Source organism: Protomyctophum bolini (assembly GCF_963924005.1).
Source record: "Protomyctophum bolini genome assembly, chromosome: 18".
NCBI classification, from domain to species: domain Eukaryota; kingdom Metazoa; phylum Chordata; class Actinopteri; order Myctophiformes; family Myctophidae; genus Protomyctophum; species Protomyctophum bolini.
Window position 1 is genome coordinate 8,990,963 of NC_137879.1, and position 23,295 is coordinate 9,014,257.

At 45.0% G+C, this 23,295-nt stretch overlaps 1 protein-coding gene across 5 annotated transcripts in view; it reads left to right on the forward strand.

Moving 5' to 3' along the window:
• The first annotated feature begins 1,760 nt into the window (after positions 1 to 1,760).
• LOC308333357 (C-terminal-binding protein 2) overlaps positions 1,761 to 23,295 on the forward strand; it is a 150,777-nt gene continuing 129,242 nt past the window's right edge. For 3 of the 5 annotated variants that reach the window (XM_080789717.1, XM_080789716.1, XM_080789719.1), the window contains exon 1: positions 1,762 to 2,207. The gene's annotated coding sequence lies outside the window, so the exon portion shown is untranslated. Of the gene's footprint in view, positions 2,208 to 23,295 lie in introns of all 5 variants that reach the window. The other 2 variants (XM_080789721.1, XM_080789720.1) reach the window with 1 other exon arrangement.

Below are 23,295 nucleotides of genomic sequence, written 5' to 3' on the forward strand. Positions count from 1 at the left end.
CACCAGTGGTGGTCCTTGAGGGGTTTCCAGGCTCCAGGTGGTCCCCAGCTAAATGATGGTAGAGTTGGTAACCAAATGGACCCTTATAGATCTTAAAATGAAACCAAATGGACCCATAACCGTTTCATTTGGTTTCATGCTCTCTCAAGTGTTAAATTATTCTTTTGCATCTGCATTACGTAATTCACAAGACTTCTACACAAAATAGAGAATGTAGAATAATTGTTGTTTTGATCAACGTTTGCCTGTTATCTTTCCTAATGTGGTACCACATCAATACAGCATGGAATTGTGGACACAATTCTATCCCAACGATAACAAAATAATCTACGTGTTGTTGGGTCTGAGAGGCTAAATGTCATCAAATGGTGGTTGGTTCCGACAGGTCCGTGGCTCAAAATGCTGACTGAATGATGGACCTTGACATGAAAAGGGCTGAAAACCACTGCTTTATCCCAGCCCAGTCACTGGAACCCCTGGTACTACTACCAGGACTCCTTAATTGCTTTCACCTGGTGTCCTTGTAATTATTGTCTAATCAATCAATGACCCTTTAGACCTGATTAGAAGGGAATCAATGTTTTTAAAATTATAAACCTCTCAAAAAGGAAACGGTCTCACACTGTGGTCACAAAGTCCTTTTTATTAAGTATAAAAAGTCGAAGCAACAACAAATAAAAAACTAAGTATTACCCGTCTAGGTTTGCCTGCATAATGTGGGTGATCTATAAGCCAGTGGCTCTCAGCCATTTGAAAGTGTCCCCGGACCACCCATCTCATCTGATCACTGCTGCGGTGGTCAGATGGGTGGTCAGATGGGTGGTCCGTGTGCATTTTCAGTGTTCATTTTGATGATAAATCAATCGATTGCGTTCCAATTGGATCAATGCGATGAAACTCAAAAATGAAACTGGCCCCTGTAAAAAAGTCAAAGATACCCCCCCATACTGTACATGTTTTTGCCTTTCTTTGACTGTACAGTATATATGATTTCCTGTTTTTCATAGAAGCATATAGGCCTATATTTGTACGTCTTTAAATGTTCTGATGAATTGAAAATGGAGGACCCTGATGTAAACAAGTCGCTAGCCCCTCCTATGCACAGCTTTCTGTGTATGTCCGTCTGAGCACGGAATGTGTTTGTAGCACGGAATGTGATGATTTGATTGGCTGAGCACGGAATGTGACGTATGATGATATACGAGCACCCCTCACTTCACACAAGTGTGATTTTTTAATATTAATATTTAATGTTTACTATTAATATTATCATTACAATATTTGTGTAGTTTTGCCAAGGATTTGCTGTCCCGACTCCCTACCCTCTGCAATGCCCTCCGGGCCACCACCACCACCACCACCGGTGCATGGGGGGCCCCCAGCCGGTTGGGGGGCCCCATGCCTGGCTGGCCCACAGGTTTTCAGAAGCACTGATCTCTATAATAAGCACAGTCAGAGGTTTACATAAAACCAGATTGGGACTGAGACCACAAGTATTAGTGCATGCACACACAGTGTATGGGAGTGTGGAGTAGTGCAGCCCAGTGCCCGCTCACCCGTGCTAATCCTGGGAGAATGGCTGTGTGTGTGTGTGTGTGAGAGAGAGTGTGTGTGACTGTGTGCGCGTGCACGCGTGCGTGTGAATAGAAGAGTGGATACGTGTGGGGGGCGAGGCTGGCTCTTATAGGTTTATGTCATTGGTTTAAACGACCCAAGACCCCGCCTTGATAAAAAACAGAGAGTTACAGAGACAGTGTGACTATAGCAAAAAAAAAAAGAAGAAAAAAATAAAAGACTGACGGACAGAGAAGGAGGAAAAAAAAGGAGAAAAAGAATAAGCCCCCAGAAACAGTTATTGCTACTATAGACACCTACTCGCCGCCTGCCTTCGCTCGTCTTGAAAACTGTGGACACAATATATATATTTATATATTCCCACGTTGGTGTGTGTTTGAATTATCACTTCATTTTTCCACGCCTTCGTCTCTCTTCATCTGAAAACCTTCTCGCAAAACCCGACCGAGGATTAAGTTGAAAGGTGGATCAGAAGAATTACTCAAGAGGAAAGGGAGAAAAAAAAATCCCAATAGATGAAAACATTCTTCCTGTGGAGCAGCGGATGATGTCTATGCGTGCCTGAAAAAAAAACAACATAAACTCGGCTTCTTCAACTCAACTTGCAACTATACTAAACATCATTCATCCAGGTAAGATGATCATCATCGCATCGAGAAAGAATTCCCCCGGAAAAACACGTTTATTCGATCAGTTTCTCTTTGAAACGGACGAGTTATTATGGTGGGAGGTGGACTGGTGGTGTTGGTGGGTGCATGGCTGTGTTGTATTCGATATTTCACGTCGGTCCGCATACATACTAAACCTCTCTAGCTGTGTGACCATGTGTGTGTTCACCTTACTGCGCCATGAAGACGAGGAACGGCGGTCGAGTGAATTGTGTGTGTACTGTGTGCACAACAACACAAGAGGACATTTCTGACCATCTTCCTTCACGAACTGCATGGTTTTATATACGTTTGAAGTCCGCGGTGGCCGCGGGCATATGCATACATAGTATGACATGATGCATGTTTGTTGTTGGTTTTAAGGATCTCTCTCAGTTTGTTTGTCTCACCACCGTATGATTGCAGGATGTTATTCTTGCGAGACCGACCGTAGGTCGGGACGGGCGAAGGAGATTTTCTTTTACCCACAGTTTGTCTTTTAAAGAAATAAGGAAGGAAGTGCATTATACGGTGGTTGGTTATGCGCGCCGTTCTGGTAAACTGTACAGACTGTACATGTTCCCGCGAGGATATAATATTCACAACAACACGAATCCTCGAGTCGACAGACACGCCACAGTTGAAAAGAGTTCCGCGTGAAGATAGAAGCAGAATAGTGTTGCTTTTAGACTAGAGAGAGAGAGAGAGACGCCACCCTGCGTGTAATGTGGAGCGCAGTGTGCTTTCTGGCTGCCCGATGAATATTCTTTTTACATAAGTGATTACAATGAATGGGGCACATGCACATCTGCTGCACTGTACTGTACAGTACAAACCTTAGCCTGCTAGTACTACTCCCCCAGTCCCGGAGTGTACACGCTTACGGTCCACCTGGTTCGACTGATTGACTGATTGATTGACCGATTGATTGATTGAATACTTTATTGACAGTTTGCAGAAAAATGCACAGGAAAGTACAGTTCAATTACACGGTCTGCCAAGAGGAACTATTCTAAACGCAAGAAAGCATTTAATGGCTTGTTGTTTCCATTGAGGTCCTTCATCAGACTCCACCTGGGAGTTGCTTGTGTGTCAAGCACTGCCAGCCAAGCCAATAACCCTCATATTTATTTAATAATTCGTTTTTTTTAAGATTGTTTGCTGCAAGATGGGGGAATGCCTGGTGTGCACAGTGCTGTGTAAGATGCTGGCACACATGTCCCTAGAAGTACGGTACATGTATTACTACTAGCAAGGAAATATGATTCTGTAGGAAGGGAGAGGTGCAGCAATTTATTATAGGTTGTCAACTCTTCCTAGTGGCCATCACTGCTTAACTATTTTACTATTTTGACTTATTTGTAGGGTATGTGTAAAATATGGCTTTTCCAGTGTGATCAGCTGTGTTGAAATGGATAAACCATTGTGGGACGAGTTTAAATAATCCCCTGGCTAACCTATATCCAATAAGTAAAGTCAATAATTGCACCATTTAAAATCAATTATAGAACACTTGCCCGCATTAGCCTAATTAGCATCAGATTATCAGCACTTGCTGAGCTATAAGTCTTCCCCATCACTTGAATTAAAATGAGTAAAAAGTTACGTTCTCACAAAGTAAACGTGATAGCGGAGACTTTAGAGTGTGTGTACTCTAAAGTAATCTTGATTTGACAAACATGAATCGTCATGAAATGATTACTTTCTCTTTGTTATTACTTTGTTATATAAATAGTTTCCAAATTAGGCAATTTGATCATTTTGATTGACGTTTGAAAGCTGAAAAGACCTGTGGAAGGCAGGCAGCCCTTTGCTCGCGAGCGTGTGCGTGGCGCAACTGCGCATGTTCGTGCACAGCGGGTTGTGTGTGTGTGTGTGTGTGTGTGTGTGACTGTGTGTGTGAGGGAGAGATGGAGGGCTGTAGTGTGCACATGCTTGGCGGGGAGGAGGGGGTGTGCACGGAGGAGGAATATAAGGCCGCTATACAGATGTGTGCTGTGTGGACATCTGCTCTGTCATTGTGGCCATTGTCAAGGAAGCATTTAAGATGGTGGACGACAGCTCAGCACAACAAAGCCCCCCTTGTCAGAAAGCCTGATTAACCCATCCTGAACGGGAACCCCCTTTTGGTGTTTATGTTATGATTTAGCTATTGAAAAATAGCAGATCTACAAGCTCATAGCGCGCCACTGAGTGGCGCGCTACGAGCTTGTAGGTCTGCTATTTTTTGAAAAATCGAAGAACGACTGACATAGAAACATAGCTTTTCCAGAAAACTGTCAGGATGTAAAAGACATTTTTTTTAAAATCTGATCTCAGGTCAGAATGGATTAAGCTGGTCCACAGTAGTGAGTACCGCTGCTGGCTGCACACGACCATCATAACTCCCTCCTCAGCATTTATCGCTCTCCCTTTTCGCTCGTCAGGTACGATGGGTCACACACCAGATTAGTCCGCAGAGCGTTTTTCCTCCTTGGGGTGATCAATCCCTTGTTATGAAAAAAAAAAAAAGAAAAGTCAGACGCACTGCTGCTTTTAACCCATTCTGAACGGGAACCCATTTTGGTGTTAGCATTATGTTGTGCTTTAGCTATTGAAAAATAGCAGATCTACAAGCTCATAGCGCGCCACCGAGTGGCGCGCTACGAGCTTGTAGGTCTGCTATTTTTTGAAAAATCGAAGAACGACTGACATTTTTAGAATCTGATCTCAGGTCAGAATGGGTTCATCAGACCAGTGTGTTGTCCAGTGGAAAACCTCGTATGAATCTGATCTCAGGTCAGAATGGGTTAAGTTGCGAATGCGATGGCGGCGGATTTCCCCCCCCCCCCATAACTTAACCATTCCTCTCTCTGCACCCTCTCTGTGCCTCGCATTGTCACCACGAGGTAATAGAAAGGATAGGAGAGGGGAGGGGAGGGGGAGGGGGGTGGGGGCGCCGTCCCCGTCCAATGTTTCCAGAGAGGAAATTGAACTGACTTAGTTACCTCTCGCTCCCTCTCAGAGCCTGCCCCCTCTGCCATCCTCTGCCTGCGTTGCTGAGCAGCACCCTATCACTCAAGGCAATTGAACGTCTCCGAGGGGACCTCCGTTAGCCCCGTGCAATATTTATTACCATCCATCATCCAGAGACTCTCACTCTATGGGTGAATAACAGTGGGCCTGCTAAGCCCCCCGTGTTAACCCATTCTGACCTGAGATCAGATTCATACGAGGTTTCCACTGACTGGACACACACTGGTCTGATTAACCCATTCTTTCTTGACCTGAGATCAGATTCTAAAAAATGTCAGTCGTTCTTCGATTTTTCAAAAAAATAGCAGACCTACAAGCTCGTAGCGCGCCACTCGGTGGCGCGCTATGAGCTTGTAGATCTGCTGTTTTTCAATAGCTAAAGCATGACATGATGCTAACACCAAAACGGGTTCCCGTTCAGAATGGGTTAAAAAGTTCTCTCACCGGTGACCATTAGAGGGGATTTATGGCCAGCTAGCTTTCCCTGGAAGGAAGCGTGGATGGAGGGGAGCGCTATAGCCTGGCCCGCTGCGGGCGGGCCGGACCCTCCGAAATGTTGGACCAAAGTTATGCAGTCAAACATCTGATGGTTTCTCTATGCCACTCAAAGTGGTTCCTGCCTACTAGTGACTATACGTCTAATCGCTAATTATTTTGTCATAATTATGTCCATGTTGAAAAAATGTCATACATAAAAAAAAGCAGGAATATCAGATCTACAAGTTTGCAAACACGTAAGCTTGTAGATCAGCTATTTCCACATTTCTTTTTTTAAGTAGCCTATCAAATCTTTAAAAATGCCAGTAATTTCTTCGTACAGACTATTTCAGTCATTTGTCATATCTGCCCTGTGCAGTGTTTTTATTACCCTTGAAACCTTAATACGAAAACAGAAATGTAATTTCTATTCGTAATGTTCCAATTTCCAGTGCCGTTCCAAAATTGACAATTAAGCGTCAACTTAAATGTGTAAATCGTGACAGCTGTATACCCAGCCCGGAGATTGTCTTCCCACATAGCCGCTGAGCTTCTTAACGAGCAAGCGAGCACACTAAACCACACTCGTACAGTATTGCAAATGTAACGACACATGACCTCCAATGTAATGTGAGAATGCGTCGTCGTTATCATTACAACATGTGTGTGTGTGCATGCGAGAGAGAGAGACTGCTAATTCGATGCATTGCCTCATCCTCCGAGGAGTGGCTTTCTCTGCGGTTGTGCTAGTCTTAATTGCAGCGATCATTATGGATTTCAACTTGAGTTCTCTATTCCACCACCGCTTGATACAGATCATCTGATGCGTGCATGCTTTGGTTTGGTACGGACCGGGGCTGATGAATCCCAGGCTCTGTGAGAGAGAGACTGAGTGTATCTAGTGTGAAAACGAGTGGGCTCTGTACCTCTCTCTATATAGTCTTTGATTATACAAAGATAAGACACACTATTTAAGTCTCCCCTCTGTCTCCTTTCTGTGTAGCGATTGTGCGCCTGCCAGAGTTGAAAACAATGGGGATGGATTTGACGGCGAAGTGGAGCTTTCGGGACAGGGCACTACTACTATAAATGAATGCCTGACTGTGTTTCTTTTAGGTCAATTTGAATATGTGCTTTTAATTGGTCTCTGTAGGCTGAGACTTATCCTCTCTCTCTCTCCATTTCTCTCACTGCCTTCCTCCAAAGAGTCTGCGTGCGTATGTGACGGTGCTGGGCTGGTTGTGGGAGCCGGGGTGCAGAGTGGTGCTCATTTGAAGCCAAGCGAACGTGCTCATTATCTCGTCCAACCAAAGGCAAGATTGATTCAGCTGAAAGCCAGGATAATGTAAAAGACAAAAGATAGAGAGAGAGAGAGAGAGAGGGAAAAAAACTAAACTTAAAAAAAAAAAAAACTGGGAGGTAGAACTGGAAACGGGGGAAACACTGGTACCCAAACCCCGCCCCACCCACCACCACCCCACTGTGGTTTGCTCTGGGCCAAAGTGAATCAGTTTAAGATGACATGCAGCCAGCAACCACTCACTGCAACCCCAAAGAGTTGGATGATCACTGGTCCAGCATTCCTCTTAACCTTTTACAAATGCTACATAGTAATGAATATCCCCCCAATCTCTTTGCCTCCTCTCTCTGTTCTCCAAAAGGCTCCTTCTATTCTATTCTGTCTTGATTTTTCCAGGGTTACTAGCCCATTTTGGGCGAGAACACCCTTTTTGGTGTTAGCATTGTGCTATGCTTTAGCTCTTGAAAAATAGCAGATCTACAAGCTCATAGCGTGCCACAGAGTGGCGCGCTACGAGCTTGTAGGTCTGCTATTTTTGACAAATCGAAGAACGACGGACACATAAACATAGCTTTTTCAGAAAACTGTCAGGATTTAGAAGACATTTTTAGAAGCTGATCTCAGGTCAAAATGGGCTAGAGGAAGGGTGAGGGGTGTCTACTTTCCCCCCCCCCCCCTTATTCTCTCTCGGCTGACTCCATTAACTTGCCCTCTGAATCCTCCGATTGCAGCCTATTCCATTCTCTCTGCAGAGACACACACACACATGGGGTGAAGGATAATTGGAGCCCTAGATGTCTTTTTCCTGGGAATAGGGCTGAAGAGTTTGTAATCGGTTGGAGTAGCATGAGGATCCCGTGCCTGCCAGTGTGTGATTTCACTCTGCCAAGATACAGCAATGGGATTCATACAACCCCCCTCTCCCCCGCCCGCCCCCGAACATGATCCAGATGTTTTAAGCTTTTTTTTATTATTCAGAACAAAGCACAATTTTCTGTGTGAATTTTCTTTTATGAGCTTCACGTTAGAATGTGAAGCTAGAATGAATGAGAGATTGTAAGGAGATTGTCTTTCAGTCAGCTGTGTTAAAAGGTCAGACAGTGATTATGTCGTGACCCATGTGGGGTGGTGGTGGTGGAGGGGGGGGGGGGGGGGGGGGGGGGATGGAGTCCTGTTAGTTATAGCACAAGGTGTGATGCTGGCTGGGAGTCAAGCCAAGGAATAGAAGCGCCAATTAGAGTTATTAATTATTTTCCCTACACAACGTAATACTCGTTTCATTTAATGCACGTTAATTGATGTGCTCTCTTGAATCCAGCGGCTTGCATAATCCACCGAGGATTTCTACAAAGGCAAAAGGCACACAAAAGCCTTTTATTATCTTAAGACGGAAGTGGTCTTTTGGGACGTTTATAAGGCAAGAGGAGGCCCCCCCCCCTGCTCAGTTGTGTATTTCATTATGAAACGGACGTATAAGTGAAATGAAATTACAACGTATCATCGGCCGCACGGTGAAGGATTCCAATTGAATAATTAACAAAGCGTAGCCATTGTTGTGCCATCATCAGCCCCCCCCCCCCCTTCTGTTCTGTTGGACGTTGTGGGGCAGGGGGGGGGTGTTGGGGGGGTGTTGTGAAGTCTTGCACGGGCAGCAGTGAAACAAGACAAACAGTTTCAAGGTTAACCCATTCTGACCTGAGATCAGATTCTTAAAAATGTCTTCTATACATCCTGGCAGTTTTCTTGAAAAAGCTATGTTTCTATGTCAGTGGTTCTTCGATTTTTCTAAAAATAGCAGACCTACAAGCTCGTAGCGCGCCACTCGGTGGCGCGCTATGAGCTTGTAGATCTGCTATTTTTCAATAGCTATAGTAAAGCATGACATGATGCTATAACACCGAAAGGGGGTTCCCGCCCAGAATGGGTTAAAACGTGTGAAGGCCAAATGTTTTGGGAGAGAGCTGTGGCGGATTAATTTCATGTCCCATGATGTGATTTGCCGTATCTCCTCTCCTGCCCTTGGGTTCTTGTGAGATGTCGGGAGTCTTGATGGGTGTCGAGGAGGAGGAGGAGGAGGGTGGGGTTGGGGAGTAGGCGGAGGGGTGTGTGTGTGTGTGTGTGTGTGTGTGTGGGGGGGGGTTGTGGTGTTGGTGGGGACTGGGGAGGGGTCTGTACTGTAACTAGTATTGGCCCGCGTTTTGTGTTTACAGAAATACTAAACGGAATTATGAGAGGGTTGGTGCGTGCTTACAAATTCACCATCATCCTGGGCCCGCATGTCTCATTACGGAATACAAATTCAGTGGTTATCCCGCTGGTGTATATAGTAGAGAGAATTAGCTCTCATGTTGATGCGAACATGTACACACACGAACACACACACACATACGTACACGTACATGCACACACACACGCACGCTCTCACTCAGGATGGGGGGTGGTTCCAGGAACATCAGAGTGCATCATTAATTGCAGGGCAGGCTGTAAAGATGGATATGGGGGGTGGTGTGGGGGGTGGGACCACCACCATGGCGCCTGCATTACAACCAGATCCCTCACTCTGCAATCTGCCAGAGAAGCAAACTGCCGTACCGACCGCACCACACCAAACACCGCATCATCATCATTTGCTATCCCGCGCCCGGCTTCACTTATCTGCATATCAACTTGGTTAATGAAGCTGGGTGGGGTTTTTCCAGGTTTGCAAATGAGATATTCCTCCAAGTAGTGCAGTAGTGCTAATATTTGGATGTAACTCTTATGGGGTTTTGTGTTGGGAAACGCCATGAAATATTCATGAACGACTGCACGGGGAAGAGTTATTACTGAATGTATAGAAATAGCCTATGTGACATGAAATCTGTGATTCGAGTTTGTTGCCAGTTGCGGACTGTTAACGTCAGGCCTGGGCCAAGGAAATGAATCTAATCAAATGTATGTATGCATGAACTACCAAGCCCCCTCCCCACACGCCCCCCACAGACTCCTCAACCCCCATAACCCCCCCCCCCCCCCCCACACACACACACCCTCCTTGCCTTCTTCATATACGATGTGGTGGTTGTACGGAGAGATGAGTTAGGGAAGGGTGAGATCAAATTCACGTCCTCGTGAGATTCCCGCGTTCACATGCCTCGGTTTGCTAGCGAGAGAGCTTCGCCTCGATCCCCCCGGTGAAGGGGGGGGTAGCATGGGAGAGAATTAACCCATTTTGTGCGGGAACTCCTTTTGGTGTTAACTTAGCATTATGTTATGCTTTAGCTTTTGAAAAATAGCAGATCTACAAGCTTGTAGCGCGCCACTGCTATTTTTTGAAAAATCGAAGAACGACTGACATAGAAACATAGCTTTTTCAGAAAACTGTCAGGATGTAGAAGACATTTTTTAGAATCTGATCTCAGGTCAAAATGAATTAATAACATGCAAATGCACTCTCTCTTCCGGGTGTCAGTTGCAGCAACATGCCTCGCTACTCTGGGAAGGAAAAAAGAAAAAACCTCTCCCAGGATGTTCATGGGTGTATCATGTTAGCGGGATGACCCGCCTCACCTTTCATACAGTACGTGCTCGCACACGGATCAACAACAATGAACGAACAGCCTTTTACTTTAGGGCTGTGAGGCAAGCGCCGCGAGTAGTGCACCGCGCCGTGCATCAGGTCGGCGGTTTCTCCTCCTCCTCCTCCTCCTTCTCCTCCTCCTCTTCCTCCTCCTCCTCCTCCTCCCCGGTCGGTATAAAGGCTGTGTGGTTTTCTTCTGTTCGACCATGGCCTCACCTTTTTTCATTGACCGGTCGAACCTCATTCCTCCGTCTCCCAGATTGCCTTTTTTTTTTGCTCCCAGTGGAGCTTCAATCTGACGCAACGCTGGAGTTGAATGTGCTCCCGCGGCTGATCTCCAGCCTGGGCCAAAAGGAGGGGATTGTAAAACCACTAACCACTGGGACCATCTCTCACCCCCCATTAACCATTTAAGGCCCTGTTTTATAGCATGGTGTCATGCTGAAATAGCCAATCTTAACCCATTCAGAACGGGAACCCCCTTTGTTTGTTTTTTAGCATTATAATGTTATACTTTCGTTTTTGAGAAATTGCAGATCGGTGCCGCGCTACGAGCTTGTAGATCTGCTATTTTCTTTTTATCGTGAAAATGTGGCGCAAATCTTTGAATATATATATATTCATTCAGAGCGAACATTTTTAACTAAAATCTTTGCTTCTGGGGAGGTCCCTGGAAAAAACATATTTTCAGATGGGGGTCCGCGGCCAAATACAGATATGTCTGGGGGTCCTTGACATGAAAAAGGTTGAGCACCGCTGACATAGAAACATAGGTTTTTCAGAAAACTGTAGAAGACTGTATAGAAGCCAATTATTTTAGAATGGGCCTCAGGTCTAAATAGGTTAAAGCTCACCACGCATGAGGCCTATACCTATATTGGTCCGTTTTATAACGACATGCCCAAAACAGGGAGGCGAGGGTTAAAAAATCCCTCTGGCACATTTTCTCCATCTTTCCCTTCATAAATAATAATTCTCTTTCTCTTTTCACTCCGTTCTCTCCTCGTTCCCCTCTCTTCCCTCTAGTTCACGTCTCATTGCTTATGTAATGTCTCTCCAAACATTTGTGCAGCATTAGGAGAAGTCGGGCATGCCAAAAAAACCCGAGCAAAACGTCCCTCTGTGCGCCCCCATCGAGGTGGGACAGATGGCGACCCTCGTTCACAGTCTTGTAAACTGCCTGTGACAGGACAGATGGCAGATAGGAGCAGCTGAACCAGGCCACCGCTAACTAAGGCTTTACAAGTGGCGATGGGGCACACTGTCTCGTTGCACAACCATCAACGTGACGCCTATCCCATTCTGACCTGAGAACAGATTCTATAAATGTCTTCTATGTCAGTCGCTCTTAGATTTTTCAAAAATATAGCAGACCTACAAGCTCGTAGCGCACCACTCGGTGGCGCGCTATGAGCTTGTAGATCTGCTATTTTTAAATAGCTAAAGCACGACATGATGCTAACACCAAAATGCGTTCCCGCCCAGAATGGGCTATTATCGGGGGCCGTAAAGCGCCTCAATTTGGAACCTCACACGTCGTTTAATAGTGGCCGTTAATTACGGTGCGCCATCGGCCCTATCGATCACACATCGATTTGGGATAGAGGCGGTGGTTTTTTTGATAAGGCGGTGCACTGTAAAAATGGAACTGTCACCCGGCTCAAACCGCGATGGCCGGCTCGCCGAAGCCAGCCGCGCTGCCGCAACAAAACACCATCAGATTTCCCCCGCATTGGACCATCCATCATGGCGTTAACCCATTTTGACCTGAGAAAAGATTCAACAAATGTCTTCTAAATCATGACCGTTTTCTGAAAAACCCATGTTTCTATATGTCAGTAGTTTCCTAAACATTTTCATGTCAAGGACCCCCAAAAATATATGTAATTGAGTGCCGACCCCAACCTGAAAATATGTTGTTTCAGGGACCCCCTCCCAAGAAGCAAAGATTTGAGTTAAAAACGTTCGCTCTGAAAGAATATATATTCAAAGATTTGCACTACATTTTCATGATTTTTCTAAAAATAGCAGACCTACAAGCTCGTAGCGCGCCACTCGGTGGCGCGCTATGAGCTTGTAGATCTGCTATTTTTCAATAGCTAAATTGTAACATAATGTTTAAAACACCAAAAAGGGTTTCCCGTCCAAAATGGATTAAAGAAGGTGACCCAGACTTGTTTTCTAATTCAGTCGTTAATCACCGGGCTACCGCACTACTCTTGTCGGGCACTTTCACTTTGTCCCTCCGTAACAACTCTCAGGGCATAGTCCATTACCGGGTATAAACAGACATTTGGTCGCGCCGAAAGGAAATGAATGAAGATGCGCTGTGGGCGCAGCGAGCCCCAGAGGTAGGATCAAATGGCAGGTCCGGTGATGATGAGGGATGTTTATGGCCGGCACTCTATTAAGAAGAGGCTCTTCCCCCGCTGGTGCATAATGAACAGCTACCTTGTGGAATGGTCGCTCCGGAGCCCTTTTGCTGTGCGCTGAATTACCGGCCATTTTCATCAAAATGTGCTGTAATGACTCTCAGTGGTGAGATGGAGATGGGGAAGGGGCCACTGGGCGTACGTACGGGATGGTTTTTTTTTTGGAGAGGATAGTGGCAAGGTGACTGCATGGCTTATGGCGGCATTATAGCCGCGTTTATTTGAATAAATGCTATAAAGTCAATTTTAATTCCCCCCCTCCCTCCCCTTTGTGTGTTAATGAAAGCCAGTTCTGTCCTTGGAGAGTGATATTTCAGGCCCCTCAACTCCCCACCTCTTCTCTGAGTACACAGCAACGCCTCCTCCAGATGTCCCCCACGGCGGGAGGCTGTGAGACACAGGCGAGAGGCTTATCACACACACACACACACACACGCGCACACACGCACACACACACGCACGGATCATCTTCAGCTTCAGCTGACCCAGAGATGAAACAGGATATTATGTGGTGTGGAGTGATTGTGTGTTATTTCTCTCTCAAGAAGAGAGTTGTGAACATCGCTGCTGACAGTGTGTAGAGGATGGATGGTTCGGTTGTTGGAACAAGAATAACCCATTTTGACCTGAGATCAGATTTAAAAAAAGTCTTCTTACATCCGGACAGTTTTCTGAAAAAGCTATGTTTCTAATATGTCAGTCGTTCTTTGATTTTTCAAAAATATCAGACCTACAAGCTCGTAGCGCGCCACTCAGTGGCGGGCTATGAGCTTGTAGATCTGCTATTTTTCAATAGCTAAAGCATAACGTAATGCTAACACCAAAAGGTTTCCCCACCCAGAATGGAATAAACATCTCGGGAGAGCTATAGCGAGCGAGGGGGAGAGAGATAGAGAGAGAGAGAGAGAGAGAATGTTTTCGGAGAGCACTGACAGACAACGTGCCATCTGCACCCGGCAGGGATGTACGAGCTACACTGGACCACTGCTGTGAGGCACTATTGCATTGTTATTAAATGGCTGCAGCCCTCATTGGCGACCATATGAAAGCCTCTCGGATCCTCTGGGGCTGATGCAAGGGAATGATGACAGAGAGAGAAAACTCAAATAAATAAATGTGCCAAAAACTAAAGGTGGGTTTTTGGACGGCGCACCGCATGCAAACTGCGATGGTGTGTAGATTTTAGATTTAGTGATACAAACTTCCTCGAAATGGAAAAAAAGGCAGAAAAGAGGCTTTTTTTCTACTTCCTCTTACTGCATTCTCTCTCTCTCTCTCTCTCTCTCTCTCTCTCCCTCTCTCTCTCCCCCCACTCTCCCCAGAGCCCCCCCACCACCTCTATTGGCTCAGCATCTCACGCAAGGTGCAGTGAGAGGACAGCTTTCTTGTTACTCACAGGCTTGTCTTTAAGAAATGCAGATGTAACAGCTCTCTCGGTCGATGCCTTGTCGAGGCCTTGTTGTTGTGTGTGTGTGTGTGTGTGTGTGTGTGTGTGTGTGTGTGTGTGTGGGGGGGGGGGGGGGGGGGGCTCGGGTGTGTTATTCTTTTTGCTTCTCTTCTACCGCCGTGAACTTTGCTCCGTTGCTCATGATGTCTCGGCTCGTGTGTTTTTTTATTTTTTATTTATTCATTTCATCCCCAGAGCGGCATATCCTGCAAAATTCATTTCTTTTTAGGTGTGTAGTCGGCGCTCCTGCTTATTACGAGATTCGCCTCACAATTATCCCATTCTGGGCGGGAACCCCTTTTGGCGTTAGCAATTATGTTATGCTTTAGCTATTGAAAAATAGCAGATCTACAAGCTCATAGCGCGCCACCGAGTGGCGCGCTACGAGCTTGTAGGTCTGCTATTTTTGAAAAATCGAAGAACGACTGACATAGAAACATAGCTTTTTCAGAAAACTGTCAGGGTGTAGAAGACCTTTTTAGAATCTGATCTCAGGTCAGAATGGGTTATAGCTGCAGAACTGTGCGATTCCACACTTCTACTTGTCAGTCGACACAGTGTGCTGACTGGCTGAACACCAACGTGCTGAATTAGTTTCAGACATGCGGCTTGGGGGAAATTCCGCTTCAAGGACTGAAGGTTCACGTTGTATACGAGGGAATGGATCTTGAGATTTGACCTTAACGCTCGCAGTTCCTTTTGTTGAGAGGAAAACTTTACAGATATTCAAACTTAAATCCCATTTATTTTGATGTGAGGAGCTCAATATTACTTTACGTCTTCTGCATATTTATCAGCGAAATGTTGAACTCCCAAAATGATCATGCCACATGTGTCAGTTGACATCCTCGGGCGTATTTCCGAAGGTTTCATCAACCTTTCTGCTGCATTCAAGACACTCGCCATGTGTCTGACACCTGACTTGTGTCTGAACACAGCTTTGATGGATGTGTCCCCTCCCCCCATCAAACAAAATGTTTGGTCAAACCATATGGGCTTCCATTGGTAATGCATTGGAGAGGCCTTTAAACACAGGCACAAGACAGACACAAGACAGGTGTCTTGAATGTGTGAACGCAGCCCAGTAAGGGCCATATGTCGACCCCACCCGCTCGTCTCCGCCCCACCCCCTCCTGGTGCTGCGGCCATCCAAATCAACTGTACGTTGGTTTTGACAATATATGTTTTAATATATGAATATCCTGCGTTGACGACGGACAGTTCTATGGGTCGTATACTATGCATATAAATCTCTCAATAGCCCGGGGGAGCGTCTATTTGGAGAACGGTGTATCGCTCCATATTGAGGTCAATTAACGTTGTGCTTACCTGATCGTCTCAGCATATTACATCAAGTTGGCGCCACGTTGGATGTCAACTTCGATGAAAACCATTAACGTTGATCAGGATTATCATTTTTACCGTAGACAAAAATAGAGTCACGCCTCCCCAAAAAAATAACATATTTACCTGCCATGACAGCATCGTATAATGCAACGTGTGGATGGATGGATACCAGTGTGGGTTTGTTAGTTTTAGTCAAGAAAGCGTAATCATTTGATTGGGATGTGCCAGGAAACATCTATGAAACATTTGTTAGATTCCTCAGGCTCTGGCGTACAAAGAGATCTCAGCCTCAGGGTATGCCTGGAGGGGGACTCCGCGACGGCTGTCAATCTCAAAGACACCAGCTTGTGTTTCCTTTTTTTTAAGGCAATATCTATCAAGACGAATTCACCGTCGCTGCTACAACTTAGTGGACTGGAAACGCTGGCCCTTGTGAGCTTGTAGATCAGCTATTTCCGCTAAATGATGGTCTTATTTTGATGACATGCCACCAGACCCTATAGTGTCCCTATTCACAGTAACTTTTATGACTTTTAACCGCAGGGACCCTAGTGTCCCCTGCGGTTAAAAGTCATAAAAGTTACTGAGTTTTGTACAAAATCCTCAACTGCCACCAACCGTTTCTGTTTGCAACCATTAGCCATTGTTCCCACAGTCTCCTGTTGCCTGTGTGTGTATGTGTGTGTGTGTGCGTGTGTCTGTGTGTCTGTGTGTGTGCGTGCAATTTGCAGTGGACCTCACAGTTGCCGTCGCCATTACTAGACATAATTACCTCTGTGGTGCTCTGTGAAATCCATTTAAATATAGTTGTTGTTGTTTTACCTTTTTTGTGTTTTTGTATTTTTACTCTTTTTTTCTCTGTTGTTTTAATCCGTTTCAATTAAGCAAGAAAAAACTTCACATTCATTGGAAACGTTTATGTCAGGATTCATGGAACGAGGTACATTTTTCACCGCAGATAAAAAGGCATACACCTGTATGAATAGAGACATCAACTGTAGCGATAGTTTTGAGGCAACGTACTTGCCGGTGATTATTATCACATGGTTTATCTGTCATGCTCCGGCTGACGGCGGGGAGCGTGGCGGACACAGCGGGCCGCTGGGCGCCAGGCACTGTTGATTTAATCAACTTAATACTAGGATGAAAATGTTCGTCGACTAAGTTACAGACTAAGTTCCAAACTATCATTTAGCTGGGGACCCCCTGGAACTCCCTCAAGGACCCCTGGGGGTCCCCGGAACCCCACTTTGAGAACCCATGCATGCTCTCTACACAACCAGGGTGCATTACAGCTTTAAACGATGAGTGGCTGCTGTGAAGGAACCGGACCAGTGATTTTATAAGTGTGGTTGCCAGAGGCAACCAGACTATAGTAATTGCCTGACTTTATTATTTATTTAGTCATTTATTCAGTATGAACTCTTTAGGGGACCCGTCAGTCATCATACTGTTCTTATAGCCAGCTAAGTGTGGTCGTCGGTGCAACGCTGCAACCACACTTGCAATTTTCCCAGGAGTCGAACTGCACCTTTCTGGGTTTATTTAGTTAATAACTGTAAACAAATAAAGCTAAATCGAATTACAAAACTTGAACAAATGCTCAGAGGTATAATAACCCATTCTGGGCGGAAACCCCTAGCATTATGTATGCTTTAGCTATTGAAAAATAGCAGATCTACAAGCTCATAGCGCGCCACCGAGTGGCGCGCTACGAGCTTGTAGATCTGCTATTTTTTGAACGACCGACATAGAAACATAGCTTTTTCAGAAAACTGTCAGGATGTAGAAGACCTGTTTAGAATCTGATCTCAGGTCAGAATGGGATAAATCTGAGTCAAGTGGGCCTGTCGGATCCGTAAGTCAGTCCCTCATTTGCCCAAGGAGTTCTGGGGAACCGTGCAGCGGTGGTGAGAGTGGGCTGAGACTCAGAGTGGTGCTGAATGAATACCCATAAATATGCATGGCGCTGCGTTTCAACCCTCCCCTTGTTTTCCTGACAAAGTTTCCGCGAGGGCCTGCTTTGAGGAAGCCGTCACATCCCCGCTTGACGGAACCTGACATTTGGAAAGGTCTGCTATAGGAGGATTTGTTTGTGACAGCTTCAAATTACAGTGTGGGGGAGAGAGAGAGAGAGAGAGAGAGGGGTGGGGGTGGGTGGGTAGGGGGGGGGGATTGAGGAAGGGAAATGGATGGAAAATGTCTCCTGCCTACTGTATTTAAATGTCACTTCGGTGAGGTGAACGTGTGGGCTCTTTTTGAAGGCATTAGCTACACTTACGTACATGGACATTACTCACAATGGAAAAAATGTTTCTTACCTTTAACCCATTCTGAACGGGAACCCGTTTTGGTGTTCGCATCACGTCATGCTTTAGCTATAGAAAAATAGCAGATCTACAAGCTCATAGCGCGCCACCGAGTGGCGCGCTACGAGCTTGTAGGTCTGCTATTTTTGGAAAATCGAATAGCGACTGACGTTTTTAGAATCTGATCTCAGGTCAGAATGGGTTAATCAGACCAGTGTGTGTCCAGTGGAAACCTCGTATGAATCTGATCCCAGGTCAGAATGGGTTAATTGTGCACCGTCTCCATCTCTCTTTCATAGCTCTAGTAGTCCATTAGCCACTCTCGGCTCGCTCAACCTGGCGTCCCTATTTTTGGGCACGTCATTACACAGAGCGAAAATTCGCGAGCATTATTTTTTTCCAAACGTTTTCTACTTTCTCCCAAAATAGCCTCTATCTTACAAAGCACTCACAGCGCCTCGCCGATGCAGCTGAACGGTTCACAATTCAGCCAACGTGATGAACACTATCTGCTGTTATTGTTGTGGACTCATCCTCATGCCAGTCAAAACACGGACGTCCACTAAAACAATCAGGGAGGTTGGCAACTTGGCAGGATGCTAGCTAAAACTTCATATCAGCTCTCTCCAGCTAACTGAAGCCGACCACCAGTACTTATGTATTTATAGTTCCATAAAGCCCCCCCCACCACCACCCCCCCACTCCCCCCCCTTCCGAAACACACATAAAAAGTGCATTATGCAGAATAATCCAAGTTGGCTGCACTGTGTTTGGAAAAGACTTGCGTATAGTAGTTTACCATTATCCAGTGCAAATCTTCATCTCATTCGTTTTAAGCCGTGCAGAAAGTACTTCTGAGTCAGTGTCAGAGTAGACTCATTATTTTTGGAACTACTAAAGCACTGGTTCGCCATTGGCTTCCATTGCGTTAGGAGAGAAAGCTGCCATTAGGTTTTTTGGAGACAAGAGTGTTTTGTGGACAAAAGGAGTAAAGTAGGTAATGACTGGATTTAAAATGTTCGGGGTGAGCTATTTCTTTTAATGATTTGAGAGAGGCCTTTTTTCTGGACTCATGCACAGTGTTGAATACGTAATGCTTTAGTGCTCTCCTCTCTCCCACTCTCCCACATGCTCTCCCAAGTGCAGGAACAAGGCACAAGAAAGAACAGAGTAGCCCCTAAATACAATCTGGGGGAGGGAAGCGGCTTAACCCATTCTGACCTGAGACCAGATTCTAACGATACACAGAAGAATGGTGGTTCTTTAACGCATTTTGACCTGAGATCAGATCCTAAAAATGTCTTCTAAGTCCTGACAAGTTTTCAAAAATAGCAGACCTACAAGCTCGTAGCGCGCCACTCGGTGGCGCGCTATGAGCTTGTAGATCTGCTATTTTTCAATAGCTAAAGCATAACACAATGCTAACACCAAAAGGGGTTCCTGCCTAAAATGGCTTAATATTTCCGCCAGAGAGGGAAAATAACCATGATAAGGGGAGCTGCAATTCCTGTAAATCACGAGTGTTTTTTTGGGTTTTTTTTCTATTGCACCTTCCGCCCCCCCCAGCGAAGAAGAACACTATCATTTGCTGTCACCACTCAATGCACTTAACAGCTCACAAGAGGCCATTGCTGTCACTGACCTTTTTTTTTCTTTCTTTTTTTTTTTTACGGGAGATCAGATAGGCTGGTGTAAAAACAATGGTGGCTCCCGCTGCAGTGACGACAATCGGATGACATCAAGACGTAAAAAAAAGGCCCAGGGGATATATTTATTTTTCTATTGAAGATCTCATATTGGAGATATTAACCCATTTTGGGTGGGAACACATTTTGGTGTTAGCTTCATGTCGTGCTTTAGCTGTTGAAAAATAGCAGATCTACAAGCTCATAGCGCGCCACCGAGTGGCGCGCTATGAGCTTGTAGGTCTGCTATTTTTGAAAAATCCAAGAGCGACTGACGTAGAAGACATTTTTAGAATCTGATCTCAGGTCAGAATGAAAAACGGTCAGGATGTAGAAGACGTTTTTAGAATCTGATCTCAGGTCAGAATGGGTTAACTACAATATGGTAAGGATGAATACGTCGGAAAGCCCCCCCCGCCCTCCCGCCTCTCTCCCTCTCCTTTTTTTTGACAAACGGTTGTGACTCTGTTTGGATTATGTCCCTCACAACTGATGCCAGCTGCTGGAATGGGATGACGAGTGTGTTTAAACACGTCCACACATTTTAATCTGTGACGGACTGACGGGCCGCCGCCGGCTTCCAGCCCGCAGGCCTCATATATATATAGAGACCTGGAATATTCATTCTCTGAGAGAGAGAGACATGAGCGTCTAGCAAATATCAATAAATTATACGACTTAAAGTGACGCCTCGGTCCTGACAACTGGTTTCCTGGAAGGCGTTATTTGCCCTTTCGCCCACTTTTTCTTTTGCGCCATACTTTATTGAAGAGCTGTCTGCGACTGCACCACAAGGACCCGGGGCTGGAGCCAAGATAAGCAACGCAGAGCAGAGAGGCTCCGAGCTATCGGGGAGCGAGGAGCAAGAGTCTCAATGCCGCGGCCAAACAGAGAGAGGACTTTTTAACTCTCTGCTTCTACAAACAGAGCATCTATTTTAACAACAGAGGCATAGGAATAAAGGAGAGCATGCCGGGGTATCTTCTCTCTGATTAACCAATTCTGACCTGAGATCAGATTCATACGAGGTTTCCACTGGACACACACTGGTCTGATGAACCCATTCTGACCTGAGATCAGATTCTAAAAATGTCAGTCATTCTTCGAATTTTCAAAAATAGCAGACCTACAAGCTCGTAGCGCGCCACTCGGTGGCGCGCTATGAGCTTGTAGATCTGCTATTTTTCAATAGCTAAAGCATAACACGTTGCTAACACCAAAATGGGTTCCCGTTCAGAATGGTTAATGGAGCAATTACATAATCCATTACGCTGAATTATGAATGCGCTGACGATGAGCTCATGTTGGGTAATGATTCTTGGAGTTTTTTGCCTTCCCGGGATTGAAATATGAAAGGGGTTGTGAAGAAATGGAGGTCTTGTTTGCAGATGTTCCCTCTAATCAGCGGAGGTTAAAAAGCCAAGAGGGGAAAACAAATTGAACCAGAGTGATTACTATATATCACTTTGTCCGATATCGGCCATTATTAGATTTCTATCTTATCTATCTTTTTTTTATCTTTAATTTTTAGCAAATTGGTGTCGCCAACTGTGCAGCCGTGTCCCGATTTATTTTTGTACATTTTTTCAATGTGTCATCAACAAAATTCATGAAATAGCTGATCTGCAAGCTCACAGCATGTTGCAGCGCGACACGTTGTGAGCTTGTGGATCAGCTATTTTAGAGTTAACCCATTTCGGGTGGGAAACCCCTTTTGGTGGTATAGCATTATGGTATGCTTTAGCTATTGAAAAATAGCAGATCTACAAGCTCGAAGAACGACTGACATAGAAACATAGCTTTTCAGAAAACTGTCAGGATGTAGAAGACATTTTTAGATTCTGATCTCAGGTCAAAATGGGTTAATTGGCCACATGAACCCCTTATCTCCATATTCTGACTTGTCTTCTTCTTTTCGTGTCTTTGAAGCATGTGGTCAGATCGTCAGATGACAGTTTCCATGTCTTTACACAGTCCTTTGATGTTGCAATCATGTTGCAGAGTGGCAGTTGCTCCCTCACCCCCGCCCCCCCCTCTCCCACCACAACCATGTTGCAGAGTGGTAGTCCCCCCCCCCCCCCACTGCTTATTTGCCTATCCAAACAGTATCTCATAGTTTCCTGGAGCCCCCGCTATGAAAGAACATAGTCAATTTGAATAAAAAAACAGTTTTTTAAGGACGACGATCTGGGGACTTGCCAAGCTCTACACAAACTAGCCTAATTACAGTATATTCTCTCACAGCAGGCTGAACAAAGAATACTTAAACAAACTCTTAATCGAATAATAAATGAATAAATAAATAAATATAATGCCTGAACATTCTTATGCATTAGTAGTACCGTATACGAAGACATTTCCGAGTTGCTCCGCGGGTCACCGCTATATGGCAGGCGACGATGCAAATGGCTCATATTTTATGCATAGACTTTAGGGGTGCCAGGTATCTCTGAATGCCAATCACTGACTTTGTATTCTGAGTTAATTTCTGCTGATACAATGTATGCGACTATACTCAACGCGGTCACCTTGACATGATGCTGATACAGACATATACAGCTTGTAGCTCTGATGTTTTTAATTCTATACAAACATAGGATGCTTGAATTGAAAACGCTAGACTATTTCCACAAGGGTATATCCTGGAAACTCTTCTTAATTAAATGTACAGTATGTAGATCAATCTGTCGTGATCCACATTTTCCTATGCATAAATGTTTGAAATTGCAGCATGACTTAACCCATTCTGAACGGGAACCCATTTTGGTGTCAGCATCATGTTATGCTTTAGCTATTGAAAAATAGCAGATCTACAAGCTCATAGCGCGCCACCGAGTGGCGCGCTACGAGCTTGTAGGTCTGCTATTTTTGAAAAATCGAAGAACGACTGCCATTTTTTTAAATCTGATCTCAGGTCAGAATGGGTTATAATCAGACCATTGTGTGTCCAGTGAAAAACCTCGTATGAATCTGATCTCAGGTCAGAATGGGTTAAGTACTCTTTGCCTCAGAATAATTGCTGAATGCTTGTTTTGTTTTGTGTTTTACGCTGCTGTTATACAGTATATCATTACCATATGTGTTCAGGAAAGAGCCAAGAGACTTTAGCTGTGTTGTCATTTCAGATATAATTCCTTTTTTACCTTGATCTGTTGCTGGGGTTTCCTTTTTTTCTTTTCTCTTTTTGTTCAGCTCCTTGGGAAAAGTCTGCGTGTAAAAAAACCTCTTAAAAATCCCTTGGAGTCGCACTTTACACATAACAGTATACGTCTATTTTGGCTCGGATAAGACCTTCGACGGGCGGGAGTTGTACACAAAAAACCTTCAGCGAGTCTTTTTTTGAGTACTGAATCTTTCTTTTTAACTCATTTTGGGCGGGAACCCACTTTTTGGTGTTCGCATTATGTTTTGCTTTAGCTATGGAAAAATAGCAGATCTACAAGCTACGAGCTTGTAGGTCTGCTATTTTTTTAAGAATCGTGAAAAGTGACATGAAAGGGTT